Raw genomic sequence first — 27,049 nt, 5'->3', positions numbered from 1 at the left:
AATTGTTTTTTTTTATGGCTCAGGTTTTACAAGAACCATTACGGTCCGCCGCCCAGATGAACCGCGTTAACTCCCAAGGTAAAGCGCCACTCTCGGGAACAAGGACGACATAAAACTTTAAACCGTCAAGATGGATACGGCTGACTTAAATCCTCCACACACTCAGGAAAGGGCTAAAAAAATGGGGGGGTTCGAAATGTGCCGCAAAAATCAGACTGCTGCAATTGGAGGGGCCCCTTTCTGGAAGGTTCCGCAGAGGCTCATCCCTCTCAGAGCGAGGGAGGATTACAAGAGACCCCCTCGCCCTGCAAACACAGCCGACATGAATGCGTGTGATATCGCCCTCAGATCTGCGAACGGCCCGGGCCTCAGGCGGGGCTTGGGAGCCATTCGGCCTGAGTCCATCTCTGCTTTGGAACACAGATCTGGATTTTTCAGCTTCAAACACGACCGAAGGTTCTCTCTCTTTCTCTCTTTTTTTTTCTTTTTTTTTTACCCTACTCTGGCAAGACTTCAAAGCTTATTGTTAAAAAGCCACACTCTGAGTTCTTGATCTCAGGAATCAAAGTGCGAGTTTGAGTCGCCAGCCCCAGATAAGAGGCAGGGAGGGTGCCTCTCTCTCTAACACTGTGTGCTGCATCATGTGATCGGAGGATGGGCGTTGGGGGGGTGGGGGGGGGGGGAGGGGGAGATGGAGGGGGGGGGGGAGGCTGTGATTCCACAGCATCATTCTCGGCCTGTCGTTCAGCCAGCCGGCGGGAACGGGCGCCGTTGGGCCACCGGCCCATGAAATAAGCTTCTCCACGCCGCGCGGCGTTCGCAATAAAGTGCCGCAATTTTTCATTTTGTGGGCTCCGGCCCGGTCGAAGCTCCGCTCTGCGGCCCGCTCCCGAATCCGCCGCCGACGGTCTCCAATCCGGCTCCGGTACCGTCTGCGCCGGAGCAGAAAGCACTCTCGCCTCCCGGGGGGGGGGTTTTAAAAAGTTCACAAATCTTATTAGCCCTCTGGACGGGTGCTTAGCGCACGTGTGGCTCAACGTGGTGGTGGCGACGGGCGGGGCCTGGAATGAGAACGCTGACGCAGCAGCATCGCGCGTGACGCGGTCGCTCGCGTCGTAGATGTTGCAGGGTCACATACGCTGCGCCAACATTTTCGTCCGAAGGCTCTTCGCTTGCCTCGCCCTCAAGCCGAGCCCACGGTGACAGCTCTTTTTGGGTTTATGGCACGTCGGGAGGCCTAAATTGAAAATGTTGATGTGCGATACCGTTGATGTGCGAGGCATTATTATTTTTTTTATAATTCACTTAATCTACTGTACAATTATTTGCGGCACATCATGGAGCATGCTGGCACTGAAATGCCCTGTAAATATAACAGAATCCATTTTGTTTTTATTTATTTATTCATTCATCTATTTATTTATTTATTTTTTTAAAAAAGAGTAGAGTTCCCTTTGGCGTCATCGTAGACATACAATAGACACACACAGAGTGTAGCGCACAGGGTGCATTTCAGACTAAAATACACTGTCATCTAAACTGAATACACCAGAGCACAGAGTGGTAATATACAGTGGAGCACACAGCACTCCAGCATTTGAAAGGTTATTTGCCGAATTTCAGTGAGGTTGTTGCTTTTGAGATGTCGGGATGCATGTGAGACTCACTGCAAAACACTGTAATAGCGTGTCTTTTCGTTTTTGCTTCAGTCTGCCATTTTACATACACTGCCCCCAACTTCCTGAGGTCATTGTCCACTGGAAGAACTTCACATTGACCTTTACATGTTTTTGTTCTCACTGTTATTCTTGTTGATCAGTCCTTTAACTTCTCTATCTTCTCTTCCTTGTATACTTCCTTGCTGACTGAACCATTAAGTAAATGGAATATACCATATATTGAAATAAATAAATAATCAAGATCAGATATTGCAAAAGAGATACCACTTACTGCTCATTTCAGAAAAAGATATATATATATATATATATATACTCTATCTTTTAAAACATACACTGCAATGAAAAGTATTTATCATTATATTTTACAGAAAGGGTATACATATTTACAGTATTTTGCAGTATGTCAGTACATTCCTTTCAATAAGGGAAACTTTTAAATTGCATTCCAACTGCACCCACGTGTAAACAACACTTCTGGATAATTCTATCTTAATTTAATAAAATCCACGCTTCTTGCAATGTGTAATCTGATTTTGATTACACCTGTGATAAAGCACACTTTCTCAATTTCACTGATTTCAATTGCTCGTGTTATTTTACGAATTATGCTAAATGCATTCTACATTTAATCGTATTCTCGCTCTAACAATCATGACATTGGCTTGATGAGATCGACCCCATTATTTAGACCCACCCGATTCATGACATTACGTTTCTCACGCATTTTAACTACATAATGGTGTAAGATTCACAACACAATCAGGAGGAGGAGAACAAACAAAGACAAAACAACTGCTGCAAAATTTGATACAGAAATTCTAAGTGTACTGCTCCCTTGGGTTGGATCAAATGGAAATTTCTAGCGCGGAGACGTGATGATGATGCGATGGCCGGTCCGGAGGTCCGCAGCTCTTGGATGGATTGCAAAAGCATCGGGTCCCTTGGAGTGCGAACGTCATCGATCGACCAATTAAACGGGCGTTCCTCATGCCTGACCAATTTAGCCCGCCCCTGCTCTCGCAGAGTATTAAACTGCGCTCAGGGTTTTTTGATACAGACAAAGCCACCCAACACAGGGAATCTAATCCCGTGACTGCCAACGTAACACCGCGTTAATTCAACACCAAGCTCATACAAGTCTAATTTGGATTAGCGTGCTCTATCGGAGAAAACTGCCCTCCACCAGAGTTGATTTAATACTACTGCCATTTTACTGTGCAGACGGTTTTGGGTGGGCTAGAGGTTCTACATTTTGCTGTCATCTGGACTGTACTTTCCTAAATCTATTTAGCATAATCCAAATAGATAAAAAACCCCCCTTCAATATGGAAAGATCCTAATTCTTTTTTCAATTTTTTAAAATAATAGCCTTTTAAATTCCCCCGGGGTACACAAGCAGAACATATGAGTAGGCACCAGAATTTGAATTTAACATGGACCTAATTGGACTCTAATTGCAATCTTAGATTCCAATTACATCATCTGAAGTATACTTTTAAAAATTCTGCGGGAGCTTAATTTGCATGTTCGCGATTGAATAATTAAACTAATCAAGCCGGGAGAGATCTATGCCTTGAAGATAGAATTAAGCATACTTCTGTGGCCTTTGGGAGCCTGCAGAGATGGGGTTCTTTCACTGTTAATTACAATTAAGCACTTTCCGGAACAACAACACCAATTATTGCCTTTTTAATGCGGTATTACACTCATATCCAGGATGACTAACAAGATGCTTTAAAACGCATACATCACACGAGTAACAAGATTAACAAGAACACAAAGACTTCATTAACAGGATCGCAGTAGCAGAAGATCATGCTAGAATGTGCTCATAGATGAAACATAGCACAGTTAATAGCCAATATACCCGTTATCGTCAGGTATTCTATGTTCAATGCACCTTCAACGTTTTCGGTTTAGGAGGTAATTTTATGAATTAAGAGTTACAATTTTGGAGGGGGTACATTACAGTGACCCCACATGTTGGATTTTGGGGGTTTCGGGCTCAGCCTCACCCGTCTGTTCTTATTTCTTGCGTTTCTGTGAACTATCTTTGTGACAGTTTTCTCTGTAAAAAGTTCCACACAATGAAGGTGAATTGAATTGAATGAGCCTGAGCGTTATTGCAGTTTCCTCGTGCCCATCAGAGTGTGAGGCAAGCTCAGGATGTTCTTCCCCTCCCCAGCCGACACACACTGACCTTCCCCCCTCCTAACGCCCATCACAGCTGCCACATCGATGTGCCTGAAGGACGTTCACACCTGCTTTCAACAGGCGCCAAATAACAGGTAAAACCGTTATAAAGCTGCAGAGTAAAACCACAGCCCCCACCCTGTTCCCCTAACCCCCCAAAAAAAAAAACCTGGAACACAGACCAAAATAAAATGAGCTGTTCTGGGTTTTCCTCAGTGGAGTTATCCAGCTAACTCAGTAATCCTGCTTCATGAAACACCCCTCAGTTCGTCTTCTATTGTTACCATCCTCAATAAATCAAATTCAATGGCCCATGCTCACATTTTACATTATCCTTTTGCGTTATAGTTTTTCCGGTTCAACATTAAGTCAAATTAAGTCAGTAACTCAAATTAAGTATGCATTTAAACAAACATACAAAAATAAGCTTTTCTCTTAAACTAATGAAAAGGCTTTTTCTGGATACTAAATGTTTTGAGAGCTCTGCAGGACTTGGATAAAACTGTCCCTTAACATTTTATTATATCAGCGAATTCAGCACATGAATTGAACTGTGATTAATTGAAAATATCCTTTCAGCTAAAATAATAATTTAACTAAAAATAATTTGCTGAAACAATATAGCTGACATGGAATTGACCCGAGAACGCCTACCTCACACTATCCAATACACTCAAGAGTTAATTTAAGATCTAGGAGTTAATGTTGTAGCTTACAATAAAAGCTCATCTCACCATTTCACATGATGAACGCCAGGATATGTGAGTGCTGACTATTATGAGCACTGATCCACCGATGAACAGACGGCTACAGCTCGTTTGTGAAATCAACCAACAGAAAGAGGCAATCAGATTCCCCTCTTCGTAGCCGAGTAAAAAAATCTGCCTGGTCGAGTCTCCTCTAATTGCAGCTTTGTGCACAGACTTCAAATGGCAGAACCAAATGCAACCAAACGGGATAGCACCAGGCCAGGAACAGCTGTTTCTACCTCAGAGATCTGGACAAAGCTGCTCGACTTCTAACGGACCGCACCAATCTAGCGGGCCAAATCTAAGGCGAGATCTCCCCCCCCCCCCACCGAGGCTGTTCCACCTGGGCCGACCCGATAGAGGTGAAACAGCCGAGTCCCAGGGGACAGCCATCAGCAAAACGGGCTGAAGGGGCACAGAACCAGAAGCAAGCGAAGGACAAACTAAAAGCAGCCGGGGGGGGGGGGGTGCGTCGGACACGCCCTGCGTAAACCGGCCAATGACATCGCGCCCGGGGTCCCGACACAGAACGCTCAGGGGGGAGGGAAGGGGTAGGTCGACCCACAAGCAACCAGGAGATGACCCCCCCAGGAAAACCTTGCCACGGACAGACTGAGCAGGAGGGCATTCGTTGAAAGTCCACGCTGCGTAAAGTACACAAGGGCAGCAAAGTAAGTCGCATGGACAGAAGACCAGCATAAAATAACATTATTTATTATTTTATTTATTTTTTTAAGTTCAATATTTCACTAGACGTACATTTTCGAGAATGCAGAGGACATACAGTGTTTTAGAAGAGCCTGTCTGGCAGGAAGTCATTTTAAACTTCAGAAGTAGATATACCTTCTGGGTCCGGATACAAAAGCCAATAAAATGACAAAGCGTGACTGCAAAGTAAAACAGATGCACCACCCCGAAGACACCGCTGAAGTCAGACCTCACTAAAAACCCAGCTCGGAGAAGATTAAAGATAAACTACACCGATATCTAACCATCCCTGTCGCACAAATATTAAACCATAAAAAAACATTTCAAATCCATGAAGACGTTGTGCGCTGTGCAAAGATTAGCTTCGTCTCTCTCTCTCCAACCGCATTACTCATATCTATGCAATTACGCTGTAAAATTACTGGGACAAATTATACATTAAAGAAGAAAAAAAAAATCAGAAGAATCTTTTTAGTGCCTTTTGCAGAGGTGAAATGGTAAAAATGGGCAAAGGCTCCTTTTTTTACACGTTTGTCTTAAAGCATAGCCTATGTAATTTCAGGAGTTCCAAATTTAGGACCACAGGAACACAGCACAGAAGAATGTAAGCCATGTGCCTGAGTCTTAAAGCATAGCCTATGTAATTTCAGGAGTTCCAAATTTAGGACCACAGGAACCCAGCACAGAAGAATGTAAGCCATGTGCCTGAGTCTTAAAGCATAGCCTATGTAATTTCAGGAGTTCCAAATTTAGGACCACAGGAACACAGCACAGAAGAATGTAAGCCATGTGCCTGAGTCTTAAAGCATAGCCTATGTAATTTCAGGAGTTCCAAATTTAGGACCACAGGAACACAGCACAGAAGAATGTAAGCCATGTGCCTGAGTCTTAAAGCATAGCCTATGTAATTTCAGGAGTTCCAAATTTAGGACCACAGGAACAGCGTAGAAGAACGTAAGCCATGTGCCTGAGCCGTTCTTGCGAACGGAACGATCGAACCCGTTGTTTAACGGTCGCGGAAGGCAGGCGTGATCCTCGTTCCATCACGCTGTCACGGCGGCAGTAACGGGCGTTAGGAGGAAAGAAAGATCGGCGTTGCGGCGAGGCCGCGACAAGACGAGACGACCCTCGACGCGCCTCGACGATCTGCGAAGCGTGCGAAGGAACGGTGAGAACGGAATCGTGTCACCGCGGTCTTCAGCGAACTCCAGGAACTATATCTGTGTCCAGACACGGACTGGAAGCTGTGCAATCCCTACAGCCATACAGCCAGCGATCTATTTGCCACTGTTTCCAGTGGTGGAAAGTCCTCGGGGTCTGAGAGGCCACACCCACCAGAGCGCTGACCTCGGTGTCTGAGAGGCCACGCCCACCAGAGCGCTGACCTCGGGATCTGAGAGGCCACACCCAATGCGTCGAGCAAGGTGGCGCATAAATGAAACCTACGGGCAACAGTGAGGCGCTTCAGGAGACGAAGAGGTGCTCTTACGTCATCCCGCCGTTTCTGAACGGTCCGGGCACATCAGATCGTACGCCGTTTTTCGCGTTTTCTGCCGATTCCCGCGTCGATCGATGTGCGGCGCGCGCAAAGGCGGGAAGGGCGCTCGTTCGCCGAACGCTCAAGCCGCGCGGTGAGAAATACGCCGCGATATAAATAAGATCGTGATGTCCAGCACGTTGCGGGTGAAGGACCCGGGGGAGCACGGCACGTGGCTCCTCCCCCTTCGGCGACGGACGGCGATGATCATCACGGCTTTGTTACTGGGCGGGTTTACCGAATCCTCTACCGGCCGGGCCTCCAAGTCCTCTTCACACAATGAAGCTTCCGCTCATGACCCACGTTAAAGTGGATTTTTAGTGTGTGCTCCTCACACAGATACGGCACCGCTGCTGATCTGAGTTCGTATTTGTAAATGGAATATGCGGGGATGCATACTAGACTCTAATTAGCACTGACCTCAGTAAATCTGAGGTTCTGGGTGCTGAGCAGAGGAAGCGTGACATTCAAAATGACAATAGACAGTACTTGCACACTGTCAATTCCCCCAAACTAAAATAGAGACATAAAGGAACTAAACGTAACAACAATTTGCAACCTTAACCCAGGATCTCACCTGTAATAAACACATGAAACAATTGTTTTCATATGAAAATGGAGATGGGAAGATGCTATTTATGCACGAGTCAGTATTGCTTTCACTTTGTGAAAAATTTTGATCCAATGTACTGTGTCTGGGCCAATAACCTGAACATTAAAAAAATAAAAATAAAACACATGGTGCTTCTGACATTTAATGGTTGTATAAATGTATAAAAATGCATAAATATGGCAGATAGTTTTTATTTAAAACATGGGGGGGGGGGAACTGTATTTTACCTGTACATTACTAGAGAACAATACAAAAAAAAAACTGCAATTCACGTCAAATTTTGAAACAATACACTGCGCTACCAGTGGAACCAGTGGCAGAAAAAAATAAGAATAAAAGGAAACGATAAAACGGCAGGCCGTTGTGGGCGGTTGCTTATATTGCACCGTCTACAGGAACTCAAAGCTAATAAATGGAGCCATCTCACAGGCCGCGTAAAGTAAATTGATCCCCTTTATTCCTTCCCGGCAAATACTTCAGACAACTTAATGACACTCTTTTTTTTCCCCCCTCCCGCAGAGACCGAAAGATAAGAGCGTCGGCCCGAAACAGGAGCGTGATTTAGCGATTACACGGATACAAACGGCCGTCCGATCGATCCGGGCTCCCCCCCCCGCTATTCCTTCGAAACGACCTCACTTCCTGGTCGGCTGGCGCAATTAATGCGACCGGGAGAGAGGAGAGCGGAGCCGCCGGAGCTCATCTTCTCCGTTCCCGCTTTCTAATTAACTGCGGTGAAGGGCAAGCTTTCCTGCGGCAGGGGGTTTTGTGCCACTTTCGCATTTTCACCTGGATCCCCCCCGAAGAGGCGACAATTCCAAGGTCCCTGGGAACGGCTCGCGACAGCGTACCCGCCGGTCTGTAGGGGGGGGGGGGCGCCCTTCCTGCAAGGCCATTGGCTGAAAAGCACCCCTTCAGAGTAAAGCTTACTGTTGGGGGCGTCCGAATATATCTTTCGACGGGACGAGATGGAGAGAGAGAGGGCACGGTTTATTTCTTACGATGGCAAAAAGTAAAAAGTAAAAAATGGAAACACCAGTGATGAATCACTTCGACAAACAGCAATGCAAAATAAAATATTGAATAGAAAAAAGAGAGAGAGAGAGATAAATGAATATTTAAAACTAGAATATAAATAGAACTATGATATACTGTACGCACTTTCAAACACAACGGAAAATGGTGTATTGTGATTTTGCCCCAGCAAAGGATGATTCAGAAGCATTCTTGACATACTCAGAAATTGGCATTTACTCATGAAAAATGCCACTGTCAGATGCTATAACAATGCATTTACTAATCCAGAAGTAAAACAAAGAAATCTCACTGAATAGGCATAGCCCAGCACAGGCACTGGCTGATTATAATTTTCGGAAAGTAGCTCCGTTCAGCATTTGTTTTGAGAACGTACGTCCGTTTTGACAAGGGGAACAATGGAAAACAAACACAGCCGTTTTCAATACATGCATGATTTAATAGTATTTTTGGCTGAGCAGTATTGTTGTTTGTTTAGCTGCCCTTTTTTTCCGGAAAATTCCAGACCAGACACCCAAAGACGTTGATACCCGAGGACCAAATGGACAACATTGGCCACAGTTCCGGAATTTTCCAACAGCAAAGGAGGCCCAAAGCTGAAATGCTTGAGGGATGAGCGATGTCCTATTATCGGCGCTGTATTAATGAGAAGAAATAAGCGCTTGTGAATAAAGCTGGTAATAACAGCTGGTGAATAAAAACACAGCAGTAGGTAATGATGATAAATTGTTCAGACCTTGAGATTAAGGTGTCAGGAGGAAGACACCTAGGCCTGAATTCAATCAGCATTGGTTCTTAAATAAAAGCAAGAAGGGGATGCCATCGTTTGCTCTTGCCTGCGATTTAAGAATAAAAGTGAATATTTCTTTTTTAACAAAATAGTTTGGTGAGCATTGTGGTCAATGCAGTTTAATAATAATAAAAATAAAAAAAACCATTGTATTTAAATGTGATTCAAAGTTTTAAGGATGAAAATGTATTCAATCCAGGACCCACACTCTCCCTGTTGAACGGTAATCCGTTTTCCCAACACAGCTTCCTCTCTCGAACAGCCCGGGGGTCACACATCCGAACGCCACTCGAAAGGGAAACGCCATTTGGCCCGGACAGATCTATCGGGCGAAACAATCACGCCGCACGAACTTCCACGACGGACGCCGAAAACTGGAAAAAAAACAAAAAAAAAACATCCAACTTTTTCCGAGCCGTCGCTCGGAAGCTTCTCCGTCGCCGGGAACGCGACCGAACGAGACGAAGAAGTTTCGCTTCGCCCGGATATTTCGGAAGCGGCTCCTGGCGTGGCCCGAAGTGACGGGAAAGAAATAAGGTTTCTCATTTCATTTGAGGTAATGCAGTATCAGTCAGCCCCCCACCCCCCCACCCCCCCTTCGGGATGCGGGATTCTATTATTTTAAATATGCGATAGCGGAGAAAGGCGGCTGGTGGATTACCCGCCGCCTCCTCCTCCTCCTCCTCCTCCTCCTCGCGCGCTAAAACCCATCAGGCCTCTGAACAGAACTTCCAGAATGACAATTCCCTTCGCCGTGCACCCTGGGATACGCCGGCTCTGCGTCCTTCGAGCTTCGTCGCCTTCCTCTGCGTTTGAGTCCGGCCCGAGCAGGTTAACAACAAATCCCCCGTTTTTACAAAAAATGCTAATTTTCACGCCGGGCCTGCGCTGGGGCCGCTTCCGTCTCACAAGGTGAACCCGCCCCTCGTGCTCCTTCTGAAAATGCGGCTAAAGATTCGTTTTCGAAATAGCAGTGGGAGGACAGAAGAAATGCTGAAAATGGGGGGGAACTCGTTCTCGAAATGACCAAAAATGCTGTTTTGAAAGTGCTCTCTAAATCCCTTTCGTGTCTGCGCGCGCCAAAAACAAAAGTCTTTTTGAAATGGAGGGTGCCTTGGTATCTTTGTTTTTCTTCCATCTCCCCCATGGCAAAGTTCTGCGTTCTTATGACAGAGGTATGCTGGGTCTGAAGAGGCTGCATTAAGGCATTATTAACAGAGCAGCTGCATTGCATCAGTTCCTCTAATTACCGTTTCTTCATCTACACGCTGAGCAAAGTACAATGGCTCATCCTTCACTTGCCGCATTTTCTCCCTGGACACCATCAAGTTCTATATTCACTGCTTCGGTAGTGGGTTTAGTGGGTCATTTTCAATGTATTTTTTGTTCTGGTTTTCAAAGAGGTTCTCAAGAAACAATCCCTCCTCTTCCCCGCACGTAGAAGCCTCCATATTTCAAACGACGCACATTTGCAAGGACTCATAAAAAAATCATGGCTCCCTTGAAAGAGATTATGGAAGTAAGTCTTCACTCGCGGATCAATTGCCTATTAATGCAACGGTACAGAACACGTGTACAATTGATTGGGGTAAATTAGAAGGCAAAATACAATATTGAGCCGCTGCCTCCGCTGTTCATTTCCTGCTGATATATGCATTTCATGTCGCAAGGACATTCATGAAGATGCTAAATTATTCAGCACAACATATAGGCATTTAAATGTATTTACAAGCTCGGAGCGATGAGCATCACTAAATCCTTCTATTAACGCGGGCTCCGCTATTTCTCTTCGGTCTAACATGGTTTCTTTGCTACTATTTTTTTTGACAGTAACAGACAGGCAGCATCTGAAGTACATGTATTCGAAAACTTTTTTCATATTGCATTTTCATCATGTTTTACAATGTACTCATTTGGCAGACACGTTTAGCCGAAGCGACTTTCAAAAGCGCATGTGACATAGTAAAAAAAAAAAAAACTGCTGCAGCTGAAGATAGGCAAAGCTACAGTCGAACGCTCGCCAACGTCAAGGTGCCTGCCTCAAGGCCTGCGAAAGGAGCAGGAGGGTGCATTTTTCAAACAGAAATATTGAGGTTTAGACTCAAAAAGGGGGGTTGGGGTGGGGGGGGGGTTGCAGATTTTGCATGAAGCAGCCAGTGAATCTGCCTTCCTGTCCCATTGGGGGCGGCTGTTCCGCCATGGAGAGACGAGGGCGGGGGAGAGCCTGCCAGGTGTTCGGAGAGACGGGACGGCCAGCTGGAGAGAGGACGCTGAACGGAGAGGCCAGCTCGAAGCGCGCGGCGCGTGAGCGCTGCCTGAAGACGGGAACCTCGGGTTGCCAGGGCGAGGGATTCGCGTCGAATGCTGGCGGCCGCCGGGAGGCGGTCGACGGAGCCGAAATGGTGGCACGGCATGAGTGAACGTGGAGCGGCAGCTGGCCGAGGGCCAGCAGGGTCCGTAGAACGCAGGGCCCGGACGAGTAACGGAGCAGCCGATTGGCCGGGGAAAGAGTGGGTCCGCCTGATGTCGTGGAAGGAGAACCAGCGAGGACTGGGCGGCCGCAACAACGCCTCCCGCGAAGCTCGGTCGGCCGTCTGGTGATGTCAGAGCAGTGGATTTAGGGGGGTTGGGCCAAAGCAGGGACACGCCCCTCCTTCAGCGAGTAAAGAGAAGGACGGGGACGGGATCGTAACCCATGCTGTGAGATGGGACGTGTGCACAGGAGACAAGAAAAAAAAAGGCATATTACTGACAAGAAAGAAAAGAAAATGAATGGCAGAATAAAAAAATATATTAATGAAAGGCAGGCAAGAGCACCAGCCGCTGCTGCTTAGTAATGAGAACATTTGTGGCCATTACAAGCACTGGGAGGTCCTGCCACAGGAGGAAGGTGAAGTGCATAAGGCCAAAATAAAAGCCAAATGCAACTTTTTAAAACCAATGACATGCACGGAGAACACGGGAGCTTAGCTACAGTGGAAACGCAATTAAGTACAAAACAGAGCATGTGAATCCAGCATAAAGACTTTACCCAAATTATGCTTAATGAAGGCCCAAACCCTACCAGAACAGAGGTTCACACTCTAGTTTTTTAAATATTTTGCATCATACATGCAATTTGTGTGTAATATGAGTTACTTGGATGGTTTACCCCTCTGTGCCACCAGCAAAGCGAACCACTCCTCCACCATTTTGATTGTGGTTCATGGGTACCTTTATTTGGGAAGCGTTCCATATTTTGTAACAAAAGGCGCTTCACCGTGCTTTTGCATCAATCCACCTTCGCAATTTCACTCTCGCCAATTTGATTTTAAATGAAATGCGCGTGCTGTTTTTTGGCTGGCACATAAAAGTGTATAAAGGTTGGTTGATTGAATTACCTCTGGAGGAAGCTTAAAATCCATCGCACCTTCTTTTTTTTCTTTTTTTGTCACCAGGAAATTGAATGGATTTTAAATTGAGGCTGTTCCACTCAACTAGCGAAATCAGATTGTCCCTTAATGGAAATCTTTCATCAGATCTACTGATTTGCACTCACCTTCGCAGAGAGGAAGAAATATTGCAAAGCTTAATCCTTGTGTCTACACCAAGAATGAAACCGGCACAACAAAATCCCATTAGGGGAAAAGGCGTGTTATGAAGTTTTTTTTCTCTCTCCTCTCTTTCAGCCAGGTTTATTGTCCATCTCCCTCTCCCTTTTTTTACGGCCCTTCTGTAAATATCACTGCTCCGGCACAGACTTTAAAATCAATAAGAAATTCTCTGGCTTTTCTTCTTGTTTGCTCTCTTTCGCTCCTTAAAGTAAGGCCACGGGTAAAATTGAGCCCTTTTCTCCCTTTGTGACTCTGTCCTTGCCACCATATCCCGTGTCCAGAGCAATCTGCTGCGGAACGACTCTAACGGCTGGGACTAGGCAAGATGGCGGCCGGCCTGTCTTGCCCTGGCCCCTTCCAGATGCCCTGATAAGAAAACAAGGTAAAGGTCTGCACCCTCCTCGAATTTCAACCGCACGCATCTTCTGCCCTCGCAATAAGAGTCTTCTCTGAGATCTCTTTTGACAAAACCATAAATTGCCTGGGGAAGTTTCGTGAAGCAGACAAGAGATACTAGATGAGGTCTGCGTCCATTTTGTTCTATAATGACACGGGACTCGGTGTGCTCCTGAAAGGCAAATTGGCGAGGCTGAAAAAGCCACTCTATCCCTCTAAAGTGCACTACGCTTGAAAAATAGGAGCGTCATTAGTGGATGTGGAGATAATACGTGTCAGAGATGTACTCTGCGCGGCCTTCCCCGGCTGTATCCGAGGGAGCCATGCTGAGTACATAGAGAGATGCTTTCCGGTGCCGTAGCTCGAGCAGGCACATTTTCTATCATTACACTGCATTACAGGCATTTAGCAGACGCTCTTATCCAGAGCGACTTACACAGCGTTCTACATAAGTACCTCGCTCAAGGGTACAACGGCAGCGTCCAACCTGGGAATTGAACCCACAAACTTTAGGTTACAAGACCGGTTCCTCAGCCAGTCATCTGGACAATGGTCAAATATATGAGCATGCATCAATATATTCAAAGCATAATTTTAATGAGCTTTTATGCAGGCATTGCACTGAATGAGGCTTCCTGAAACAAAAACACGAGCTACTGTATGCTATCCGTGACTCATTCATTGTGACCAATCGTTTTGTTCTTCTGCGAAGATTAAGATCTTTTAATTGGTTCAAACAAGTCAAAGGTTGAGCACTCACTGTAGGTCCAACCATCGTCGGATTCATGAAAGCTCATAATCTCACCGTACAAATACTGTCAGATTGCCTTTTGTGCCTGTATGTGCCAAACATTTAACCATAACTCTAGACAGACTGGTCATTTCAGAACTGACTGTGAGTGGATGTCTGTGGAAGGTACAGTAGGTCCTAAGAGGACTACGTATGCATTTTGTGACCATTCTATCTCAGGATCCATCAGTCTTGATGTGACCTATTCTCAGAGCTTTCAGTTGACCACACTGAAGGAGGATGGAAGCACACTGTAGGTCAGATTTATTTTGTACTATTTACTGATTTATATATTTATTTTTATAGAATTCAATAGAGCTACCATCAGCTTTAATGCATATGATGTTCTAGCTTTCTAATTTTAATTCTGGATGAAAATTTTTTTAAATTTTAAATTATTATTTTATTAAATATTTTCCATTCACATTAATTTGAAAATAACCAGTAAGGGGAACCATGAATATAAAGTAATTATAATATACATTGTGCAACTCGAATAAATTAGAGTGACAACTATAGATACATTTGTGTTTGCGTTGTAATAGAGTATACACAATAAATGTTTCATAGTTCAATTCAAATAGTCTTTATGTGAGGGGACAAATATACTCTATCAGAATAAAATTAACTCTCTCAGAGTTAATTTTACACTGAACTTAATGACTGTGGCTATTACATTAATCCAGCAAATGCTCTCATCCAGAGTGACTTACAATGTGAAATTATAAGTAACACCAGTGACTTATTCACCTGATTTACAGGCTATTATGTCAAACCTGGCTAACAACTTTCCCGCACTGTTGAGTATATAATGTAGCATCACTAAAGCACTAATACAAATCAACGACGCCAAGCAAGAACCAATCAACAGTTCCTGAATATGTGCAGATTTTATCCATAACAAGCCCTAAAAAGGATGAAGAAAAACAGAGAGCAAGAAAACATCATAACAAGATAAATGAATACAAATGATAGGAGTGCTAGAAGGAAGGGGCGGGAAAACATTACTGTGCTTTGGCCATCCATACTAAGTTACTCCTGAGTCCACAGCTATTCTTGTTCACAAATTTTATTTTGTCCGGCGTACAAAAGCACCGGAAATAACCAAACAAACTGCGGTACGGCGAGGCAAACATTCACAGCTTTGAAGCGGAGCCCCTTACTGCACTGGGTACACACGTCTGAGAACACAGGAGCGGGAGAGCCCCGCGGGCTGCAGTGAGAGAGAGCTGCTGTCGGGGGCTGAGGTCTGTTTGTTCTGTCCTCAAGCTTAGATTCCCCCGGATATGTCTGCGCTCGAGACTACACGCCGCGGAAGGTTCTGGAGAACGGCCGGGTTCGCCCACTCGAAAAGGGACCTCCCCGCCGGACTTTAATCTTCCCTGGGCTTCGGCGCGTCGGGGTCTGGGGTCTGGGGGAAGACAAGCAGAACCGGGGCAGGGCGGGGCGGGCTGTCGGTGCCCGCGGAAACGCAGGAGGGGCCATCGGGGCAACGGACTGGAGGCCGGTTGCACTGGGGGGGTGGGGGGGGTAGTGGGAGGAGACAGATGGGATGGGGGAGGGGTGGGGTGGGGTGGGGTTGTGGAGCTCTCAGCCTGATCAATTGCATCTTCGTACCCAGAAAACTTTATTGATCGGCATGGCTAGAGAACGGTCTCAAAATCTTCAGAGGTCCGGACGAAGAATGAATAATTTATTCATCTTACCATGAAACATGACCACTCTGATATGGTAGCAATGAGATAAGCCTTTTTTGACGTTCTTCCTTTTTGAAACAGTACTTCCGTGTTCCAGAAGTCTGTGACTTTTGTGGCGAGTGATCGCATTTTCCATTTTCCATTAAGTGCAGCTAAATCCTATTTTGGGGGTAAATCTAAGACTGGACTGGGTTCTGTGACAACTTACTATATTTGGCATTCATCTGCTTGTTGTCAGGAATACATTAATATTCCTTCACTTATCATACAGCTGCAACAGAAGGTCATAACTTCGTTTTCATATTGGAGATGAGATGTGTGTGTACAACTGACCAATGGGTCATGCAAGTCAATGAAGAGCAATCAATGAAGAGTCATTTTTGTCTTGTTTTACAGAAGTTACCAGAAGCTACAACCTGCCAAGATTTACTGCTGAACTGACGAGAAATAAGTAGAATCTGGACATTGGAGATCAGATGGAGTAAAAGCAACAGCCAGAAATAGCTAAATGACATTAATTAGCCTATTTTAATATTTTAAGATGGTGAAAACAAATGTTTTAACCTCTTAGTTTTGTTTGGTCGCAAATGCTTTTAAAATGTTTTCCTGGTTCTGTAAATGTCATAAAAACCTTCCAAAGCGTTAAAATCTGCTATTTTTTTGCTAGCTGGCAGTCATTACCACCTGAACAGAAACCTCCAGAGAAGTAAAGTATTCTTTTTTTTAAAAAGTCACAATTTACGGAGGAAATATCTCTCTCGGCGCAGCGGGCAGGCGCAACCAGACCCTCGCCCAAGGTCACACACAGACACGACCCGCCTGGGATTCAAACCTGCAACCCCCCATCCCCCCCAAATCACCGCTACCGCAGCCGTCACAAAGCCACGGCAGGAGACGAACCGCTGAAAGACGGGGGATCGGCCGTTCGTCCGCGCGCGACGCGTCCCGATTATGCCTCCCAGATCCGCGTCGGGGTCTGTCCGCTGAATATTTAAAGAGTCCTCTCTCCGTTTTATTCCCCCCCTTCAAAATGTCAGCTCAATTACAGCGAGGCTCAGACCCCGGCGCTGCCTCCGCGGTCGCGGCTCCTGTCAGGAGGAGGGGAGCCGCGGTACGTGAGCGGCGTGCGAATGCGGGGGAGAGGGCCGCCGGCAACGCTGAGGGGTCAGGGCCCGGAAACTTCCGGAACCGCGTTCACACGTCGCGCTGCGCTGTGCCGCGCCGCGCCGCGTCTTCCTTATAAAGGTTGCGGACTTGAATCTCAATTCATGGGTAATCCCGCTTTTGGCCCGGGCAGAAAACAGCAGTGGATCAGTTTTTGTATGTAGAAGAAGAACTGATGGCAAATTTGAGAAAGGATTTGGGAGTTCAGAAAAGAATGGGGGCTGACCAAGGTGTTCATTTTATCCTGTTCCCTGAGGCTTTAGCACTTCTAGTCCAGATATGACGCAGTAGCCAACACCTCAAAATGGGTAATTAACCAAATGCATGCAAGACCACAAACCATGACTCAGCAGCTTCTGTAGTATTCATGCTGGAAGGGGATGAGTCAGTAATGAAGGGGATAACTCAGTAAGGAAGGGGATGAGTTTGTAAGGAATGGGATGAGTCAGTAAGGAAGGGGATGAGTCAGTAAGGAATGGGATGAGTCAGTAAGGAGGGGGATAACTCAGTAAGGAAGGGGATGAGTCAGTAATGAAGGGGATGAGTCTGTAAGGAAGAGGATGAGTAAGGAAAGGAATGGGGCGAATCAGTATTAAGCCAGATTTCTTGCATCATCACTTGTGTGGAAAAGCAGGTGATTGACAGAAAAATGAAGCATGACAAGGAAGCCCAGACCCACAATATCAGGCTTCTTCACACGCACAGTCTAGCATTTAGCAATAACTAAAATTGACCTGCTAAACTGTGTTTAAGAAAGAAAGAAAAAACTAGTGCTTACTTTGAATCATAAAACAAAGTTAAAGACGAATGTCAAGGTCTCTAAATTTGTAAAGTCAGCTTAATTTTGGGATACCGAAATGAGTTACTTTAATAAGAATTAAAATTATTTAAGATTACTAATCAGTCTTATTAAAGCTAAACTGGATCCCGTCAGGCTTTCTACAACAGAATAATCACGCTTTAGTTGTAATAGGCTGGACCGGGTTTAAATATGAAACACAGATATCGCTGTGCTGGGGGTGGTGAAACAGGGCTTGATGACGCACTGCAGGATAACTCCCAGCTATCAGAGCAAATTTCCCATCCCTCTTTCCACATAATGAAACTCCGCGTCAGCTGAAGACTGTCCCTTTTTAAAATTCCGCTCGGATTTGTTCATTTTCTCTTTCCCCGAGCCGCGAATTTCGGAAACCTCACAGGCACGGTGACCCCGGCAGTTAAAAAGCAAACCGCGCGATTCCCCACGGACAACGAGGCCCGAGTCCAGGCCTCTTTCCGAACTGGGGTGGGGTGTGGAGTGTGGGGTAGGCGGGGGGGGGGGGGGGTGTGAGGTTAGGCGCATGTCACCATCAAAACGCAAATCCCTCCAGGATAAACCAGCCACGTCGCCATCAACAGCTCCCAATCTCCCGAGCTCACAGTCTGAAACCCCACACCGCCCCCCCCCTGGGGTTTAAGGGCACGCCGGCTCGCCCAAATGAATTTCAGCCCGAAACAATTCATTCTGAATGTTAACCCGCGCGGTCAGACAGTACGCTTAAGTATACCTTAACCCAGTGGTAACCAACCCTGTTCCTGGAGATCTACCATCCTGTAGGTTTTCATTCCAACCCTAATATGGCACACCCGACTCTACTAATTAGCAGCTCAACAAGGTATCTAGCTGTTGAATGAGGTGTGGCTTTGTTAGGGTTGGAATGAAAACCTACAGGACGGTAGATCTCCAGGAACAGGGTTGGGCAGCCCTGGTCTAGTTGTTGAATGAGGTGTGCTTTGTTAGGGTTGGAATGAAAACCTACAGGACGGTAGATCTCCAGGAACAGGGTTGGTTACCATTGCCTTAAGCATACTATTTTATAAAGTATAATTCAATATCAAGTGTGCTTAGTGTACTATTTGTTTCACATGGGAACCAAATCAAAAACAGAAATAAAACGGATGTGTACTCGGGCGCATTTAGAGAATGAGGCTGATCCTTCTGCTGCGGACCTCGGTTGGGAAAGAAAAGGGGGGGGGGGGGTGGTGGTGGTGAGGGTGAGCTAGCCAATGGCGCTGAGCTAAGTGTTATCTCACATCTCTATTGTGCAAGATGTACGCACAATACCAGCCAGCATAATTCAAACCCAAACCTTCTTTTTTTTTTTTTTTTTAGTACCGGTGCTTCAATAAAAGTTGTATAGCTGCGTCCGAATGAGAAACGGAGGTCAGTCGATTCTAAGGAAGAGGTCGCGGGTGCAAAGGTACGATAGGCCGCACCTCGGTCTACACCCACGGCGCTCGTTTTAAAGGGCTCTCCTTCCTCGCCGGGGGTTAACCGATTGGCCGTTCAATCCGAATCGACGAATAATAAAACAACGTCTGCGCTGAAGAGACGAACCAGATGTTTTTTTAACGGAAGATAAGGACGTTTAATTGCACACCTGGCCACGTCAACGCAAACGTGTTAGGGACGTTCCACAGAGATAAGGTTCAGTCCGGTTCTGTGCAGTGAACAAGGTTTATTTACATTACCTTACCCTGGGGGAGGGGTCTGTCTGTCGGGCCTCCTGATTGGCTCCAACACAGTAATCAGCAGTCTCCAATATGCACATACAACATCTTCTTTGCACTCCATAACTAATAGCTGCTGTGCTTATTTATTCTCGAATTCACATACACCCTGCACCTTTTTCTCGGGGGGTGGGCTGCAGAGGGTGGTAACGGTAACAAGGACATTTCGGCCAGCGCAGCCCCCTCTCGGCCTCTTGCCCCGCCCTGCAGCTGCGCGGCGTCATGTGGTCGCGTTAGCCTACGGCTTGCCGCGCGGGCGCCCTGCCCAGCTCACAGGCATTTAGGCTAGTTAGACTCGTGAGCCCCCTCGGCTTGCTGGTTTATAGCCAGACGGCAGGCGGGCAGGACGGCAAGCCGGCGGCACCATCTGGTGCTAATTGATTGTCGAACGGAACTGTATCGCATTAAATAAACACTGGCAATTTAATATCGTATGCTCAGACGGCTTGCGAAAGTAATTGAAAACACCCCTGGATTAATTTCATATACTGATGAGGGTAGGATACGAACACGATACACGAACGCTTCATTCGGAACTCTACTGCTATTTGTAGACAGTTCCTCATTAAATCTTTCTTATGAAACATATTTTTCAATTGGGGGGGGGGGGGGTAAACAAATATTTCATAAACGTAATACCGCACGCTGAAAAAAAATACTGTATTAAAGGAGAAGTAAAATATGTTCATATTTTAAAACTTTCTATTATTTGACTGTAAATAGTGTTTGTTTACCCACCTCAGGGAGGCTTCCGGTCAAGTCCTCAGTCCAGTCCAAAACATGATTTAGGTTGAGACCAATTCTGCAAATGTCGTGGTCTCATTAGTGATAAATTTTTTTTTGGCTTGAAAACACATCTTTAAAATGTTCACCCGCTGAAAAATTGATCCGGTCCTATTTACAATGTAGTTGCAGGTCTAGGAATGTGGCTTGGGGGGTAGTAAAAAAAAAAAAAAAAGAGAAGCCTTGTAAAAATCTTGTTCTTCGCCTCGACCCGACACGACCTTACTGCAGCATCGTTTAAATGTTAAAAGCAACAAATAACATTTCGTGCTAGCTGGGTTGTTGCTACTAAATCACAAACTCTGCCTTCAGATGATGGTGACAGAACCATCTGTTTCGCCCTTCCAAGATGCACACTAAACCTAGTGATGAATAATTGCTATTAATGACCATTCTTCAGAGACACCTTTTCTGAATAGGAAAAATAGCACAAAGTCTGAATATGTTTTTGAACAGTTTCTGAATTCTAAAACTACCCATCCACTAATCACCATGGTGTACCAACTGGACATACTGTACCTGTTTATTATAATCATGCTTATTATTGTATATATTTTGTTAAACACATATGAGAATAACACACCAGCACATACCACAACATTCTCTCTTTTATTCTCTATTTATTGCCCAATCTATTACATTTAGTCAACATTTTCTTTGTTATAAAATTTTGTATCTTGTCGTATAGCTCAATGATTGGACCCCAATATAATTTTTTTCAAAAATATGAATCCCTTCTTAGATGTTGGTGTTCTGAGTGCATGTGATGTATTACATTACATCACAGGCACTCAGCAGAAGCTCTTATCTAGAGCTGTATTCCCAGCTCTTTCACAGCTTTTTACACAGGACCCATTCACACCGCTGCATATATACCCAAGCAAGTTCAAGTCAAGTGCCTTGCTCACAGGTGCAAAGCAGTGTCCCACTGGGAATCAAACCTGCAACCTACAAGCCCTGTTCCTTAACCATTATACAACACTTCTGCCCCCTTCGCCTAACATTGACTTCAGCACAGACTGTGATAAACACAAAAGCGCTATAAACATTTGGCTACCCTCCAAAATTCATGGGAGAGGGAAATGATTTCATTTTTGGTACTGTCATTGAGTTGAAATTCTTTACTGGGTTCTGTTGAAAAGATTACATGACTGCTATAGAAAGTGGGTACTTCTTGCTTGAAAATTTGACAACCCGAATCCTGGACCATGATACATTCTTTACAAAGGGTTTTCCATGCTTCAATATGGCTACAATTTAACAAATCTGAAGAATTATGTATTTTCCCATAAAATGCATTCATAAGGGCATGCTTGTTCCGTAATGCCTAATTCATGTTCTCCTGGGTATTTATTATTGAAGTAGATATATATTATTGATAAGAAAAGAATGGGGTTTAGCATTCCAAATTGCTGATGCATACTTTTGGTGAGGGAAACTTTTGCATTAATTTTTTTTTTTTTAAAGCATCTAGCATCTTATTCCTAAAAAGATTTTTTTTTTTTAATCTAAAAAATAGCAACAAGGGCCTGCTTTCTAGAGAGCCAAACCAGCAGTCCAATTAATACCGATGAATAAACAAATGTACGTAATTTGACTGCACTTTCAAACTTTCAAAGTTCGGAACATTCTGGAGTTCCAGATGACCCCCCATTCCCAATGGGCTGGTATCCCTGAGGTTGTACTGTAGCTGGGAGTAAAGAATTGGGCCTGCTGAGGTCACTCAGACACATGCAACTGGAGGGGGGGGGTTGGGTGGGAAGAGAGAGAGAGAGACTGTGTGATTCTGCCAGGTTATTTACACTGGTGCGACTTTGACAGTAAATTGATCGCAACCAAAAATAAAATCAGAATGGGTTAAGCGAGCTTTAAAGCAAAAGGCATTTTTGCTGTTTGTTTTCGGTTATCCGTACTGCACGTTTGTCCTGGAAAATATGCTGTATCACCTGCGCTGCGCAGCTGCGGCTAGCTCTACCGCTACACAGACGCTGTTACACAACGTAGCTCTGTATGGCATTCGGGACATCTGGGTCCGTGTTGTTTATAGAAACAGCTTTAAAAAGAATGGGCCCGCTATTATACTTTATGATTAACGATGCGTCAGGAATGAGCCGCGCGCTTTGAAAGCACAGCAGTAGTGATGCCAGTGCACATTAGGCTGAAAAACTGGTATTCCAAAGTTCCAGCTAAAGTCACGCCCAGTTATGTTTTTATAATATACATAATTAATATACATACTAACATGCATACAAAAAAGTTTTTGTATTTTTTGGAGGAACACATACAGATACATTGCGGCTTACTAGCCACGGTTGTAGAATGAGCCTTATATCAGCACATGGGATATCCTTTAGGATTTTTTTTTTTTTGGGGGGGGGGGGGGTGGTGGGCGTCACTGAGTTACAAACAGTAAACAGAAACCTGCAAACGAAAAAGTCCAGTGTGATCTGAATTTTAAGAACGGAACACCCACCAAAGTCGCTTTATTTTGTCGGCCGGGCCCGTTTTTTAAATTTATGACTCTGCAGTATAGCGCTCTTTTTTTTATTTAAAGACAGTCTGTTATCGCCCAGTGGGGACAAAAGTACACGCAGCGACACGTGTAACTGCGCTATTCCACAGTGCTGCTGAGCAGAATCTGACGACACGCAGGAAAGTAACTACGGCACAACGTCCGACGCGCATGGGGGAGACTGCGGGCTCGTTTCCAACGCAACGAAACGCAGGCCTTCGCGCGCCTCTGGTGCACCGTTAACACGGGCTGGAGTTCAAAACTGTAACGCGTCGATACCGACGCATCGCTCGTCTCTGGGGGAAAAAAGAACAATCGGCCATGCTGGGGGCTGACCTTGTGGGGAGGGGGGGGGGGGGTGGAATGGGGGCGGGGTTTCCTGACTGACGGACAGACCGGCGGGTTATAAATGGTAAATGGACTGCATTTATATAGCGCTTTTATCCAAAGCACTTTACAATTGATGCCTCTCATTCGCCAGAGCAGTTAGGAGTTAGGGGTTAGGTGTCTTGCTCAAGGACACTTTGACACGCCCAGGGCGGGGTTTGAACCGGCAACCCTCTGACTGCCAGACAATCGGTCTTACCTCCTGAGCGATGTCGCCCGGGTTGCGGCTGCGCGCCTCACTTTGGTTATCTCCCGCGCACAGTTCACGCTCGACGCAACGCTGGCCGGACGGGGGCGCGGCGCGAGAGGCCTCCCACCAAAACGCCTGGCCGCGCTGGCTTCCTGTCCGAGCGGCGGACGGGGATTATCGATCCGGCGGCGAGGATCCGTGACGGGGGCGCGCCGAAATGTTTCGGCTGCAGGAGAGCAGCGGGCTTTAGCTAAACGATGGCAACACAGACCACCCCCCTCCTGCCCCCCCTCCCCAGTCATTAACACAGCCCTGAGGTGGAACGTTAGCGTATTTTCCACCCAAACGGACGCCGCTAATCGTTGTTAATCTGCGGCGCGAAACGCAGCGTAAAATCAACTCTGACAGAGTGCTGTGAACTCCCGTGGAGTAAAAACGCCGTTAGCGAGGCGTCGCGCGACCGCGATCAGTGGGGCTGCCGCACATTACCGGTTTCTCACCGGATTTAACCCAGACCTGCCGAGGCGTCGGTCTCCGCTCAGCCAAGTCGGCGATTGATAGCTCACTGGAGCTCCACACATTACAGGGGGGTTGACAACCTCCGTGTAAAGGATTGCTCCTTTCCCCGCCCGCATGCGTCTTCCCCAACACAATTATTTGTAAAAGCGGGCCTTCCAAAAAAAAAAACTCCGGTCAGATCGCTGTTGTTGTTTCTCATTTGAAACCCTCGTGGGGTAAAAGGCTTGGGTCGTTTCGAGATTCGTCGCCTAAAAATTTCATTTCGATGTGTCGCTGGAGTCGTGCCGTTCCATCGTGGCTGTCCCGAACAATGAATGCCTTCTGCCAGAATCCTAATCACAGAGCTCAGAGAAAACGAACCCGCCCATTAATCCTTTAATGAGCGGTCTACAGTGTGCTAATCAAACTGCGGAGATATAAACGAGTGCTGGTGCTAATCAAACAAAATTAAAAAGCCCGGGATTACGCTCTGGCACCGTTCGCTCGTTCGGAATAGTGTGACAACGATTCTAATCTTCTGGAATTAGCGTTATAAAAACGGGGTCGCCGCGATCCCAGATGCCGATTGGCCGAGGCCGCGCGATTGTAAATCTGATACGGTAACGGCTAATCAAACAGCCGGTTTGAAAACGGTATCACTCGATGTGCACGAGCCACTACGTATAGATACTATTACACAACCAAGGTTGTGTCACCAGTTCATTGTTTCTGTGTGTTGTGATACGGCGCTCGAGGCCGCGCTGTATTGTGAATAGCGGCTTTGCCTAAAGTCAGCACAAATGTGCCACCACTAACGATCGCCTTGTTTTTTATCATAGATATCATACTGTTTTCATCATACATATCATACTGATTTTAACTATCTCACATTGATGGACTCTTATTATGCTGTTTTATGTAGTGTATTTGCTGTTTTGTGGTTGTCATTTATATACCTGCCCAGGGACAATGGATGTAAAATAGCTGCTAGCTAACTCTGGTGCAATTACCTTTTAATTGTGCACTGTCCCTGTAAAAATAAACAATAAAATAAATACAAATAATATTGTGCATCGCTTTGCGTCGTGCCTAAGAACTGCCCTGTCGCCATGACTGTATTCACGATACGGCACTGCCTCTCATTTCATGTATTGCTTAAATCTCAGTTTCGGAGGTCTGGGGATTCTTTATGAACGGGGCCCTGATCTAGGGTCAGTTTTGCCTTTCGGCTCACAACGGATACGGTTAGGACACGGACGAGGGAAACCTGACCCTGGATCAGCACTCCCACAGCAAGACCCTTTCACTCTGTAAGCTGTGAGATCACAAATATGTGATTCTTAACTGAACATTCTAATGCTGATGTCACAATCACTATTGGTAATCGAAAGCAATGGAATTCTAGAACACTGACTAGAAATTTTGAAGAAAAATAAATAAAGAAACTTGGATTTTTGAAACTCTCTGGTAGTGAACAGACCCGCTATATTAGTACCAGTTCACCTTGAACACATAAAATGTCTTCAGAATTATGCATTCTCAACATGAAATAACAAAGCATGAATCCACCATGTCATTCCACATTGCCTCTAGTTTCTTTTCTGCTTTATTGGTAGAATTGAATGCCGGGGAACATGAACAGGTAGTGCTGGGAATTTCTAATCTTTTGGTTCTCATTGTTTGGATTCCTCAATCAATTCCTCAATCAAGGCTGTAGAACGGAGATACTCGAAACCAGTCCTTGAAGGGCTGGCGGTACAGCTGGTTTTCATTATTTCCCTTCAAAGGACTGATATAGACCTTAGACACCAGGTGGGAGGAAACGACGGCCAATTGGTGACAGCGCTCAATTAACCAATTAACTGTCAAGGATAAGACAAAGCCAGCAGCACTGCTAGCCCGGAGGGTCAGAGGATCTGAGTAATACTGCAGAGTCAATCTACCACAGGAGGGGAATTCATAAAGAGGAAGCAAAAGACTTGCTTGGCACAAGGTATCGTATGAGAGTGGCTTCAAACCGCCAGTCCACCAAAACAGCCTGATCCGAAATGCATTTCACGCAGCAGTACTGCAGGGTTACATTCAGCTAAGACAATGTAAGACAAATTAATGTGTTTTCCTCCCCCCGTTCACGGTAAACCAAAGCTACAGACGCGTTTTTGCGAAGGAACTACGAACAACGGAATTTACTTCTGTTCCACCGGGAGGCTTTTTTTTGGGCGAGGCCACCCATTGGAATCGCACAGGCTGTTCCGTGCGCCCGCAGAGCCTTCAAAACAAAGGGAGAAGCCGCGGAACGGTCCTCGAAGGAGGCGTGAAGACGAGCGCGCGGTCGAAACTCCGGCGACGCGAAACAAAAACACAGCGGAAATGAAATCCCTCCTGGAGCCGAATTTCCCTTTTTCAAAACCGAGCTACGCCGTTCTCTACGTTGGTTCTTTTCTTTTTTCTTTTTTTTTTTACCTCAGAAGAACTTCAGAGCGCCGCGTCGCGCCGTCTGACGGATGTTCAAAGCTCTGGCGCTTCCTCTGTTCTGTTTTTTTTCTTTTCCGTTCTCCGTCACCCACCTGTCCTCTCGTTTCCACCCACGGTTCGGGGTTTGCTCCCCAGCTTCCGTTCGCCAGCGTCTCTGAGAAAGGGCCGCGAGGAGGGATCCCCAACACCTACACAGTAACATAACCAGTGTTAATTCAACTCTAGCAGTGTTAATTCAACTCTAACAGTGTTAAATAAACTATAACTGTTAATTCAACTCTAGCAGTGTTAATTCAACTCTAACAGTGTTAAATCAACTATAACTGTTAATTCAACTCTAGCAGTGTTAAATCAACTATAACTGTTAATTCAACTCTAACAGTGTTAATTCAGCTATAGCTGTTAAATCAACTCGAACAGTGTTAATTCAGCTATAGCTGTTAAATCAACTCGAACAGTGTTAATTCCACTATAGCTGTTAAATCAACTCGAACAGTGTTAATTCCACTACAGCTGTTAAATCAACTCGAACAGTGTTAATTCCACTATAGCTGTTAAATCAACTCTAACAGTGTTAATTCCACTATAGCTGTTAAATCAACTCTAACAGTGTTAATTCAGCTATAACTGTTAAATCAACTCTAACAGTGTTAATTCAGCTATAGCTGTTAAATCAACTCTAACAGTGTTAATTCAGCTATAACTGTTAA

At 45.5% G+C, this 27,049-nt stretch overlaps 1 long non-coding RNA gene across 1 annotated transcript in view; it reads right to left on the bottom strand.

The window, feature by feature from the left end:
- Positions 1-26,513, bottom strand: part of LOC135242106 (uncharacterized) — a 60,936-nt gene extending 34,423 nt beyond the window's left edge. Inside the window, exon 1 of the long non-coding RNA XR_010326222.1 lies at positions 26,328-26,513. This is a non-coding gene — a long non-coding RNA (uncharacterized LOC135242106). The remainder of the gene's footprint in view (positions 1-26,327) is intronic.
- Between the last annotated feature and the right edge of the window lie 536 nt (positions 26,514-27,049).

Source organism: Anguilla rostrata, chromosome 16, assembly GCF_018555375.3.
Source record: "Anguilla rostrata isolate EN2019 chromosome 16, ASM1855537v3, whole genome shotgun sequence".
Taxonomy (NCBI): Eukaryota; Metazoa; Chordata; class Actinopteri; order Anguilliformes; family Anguillidae; genus Anguilla; species Anguilla rostrata.
This window is presented reverse-complemented; position numbering and strand designations above follow the sequence as displayed.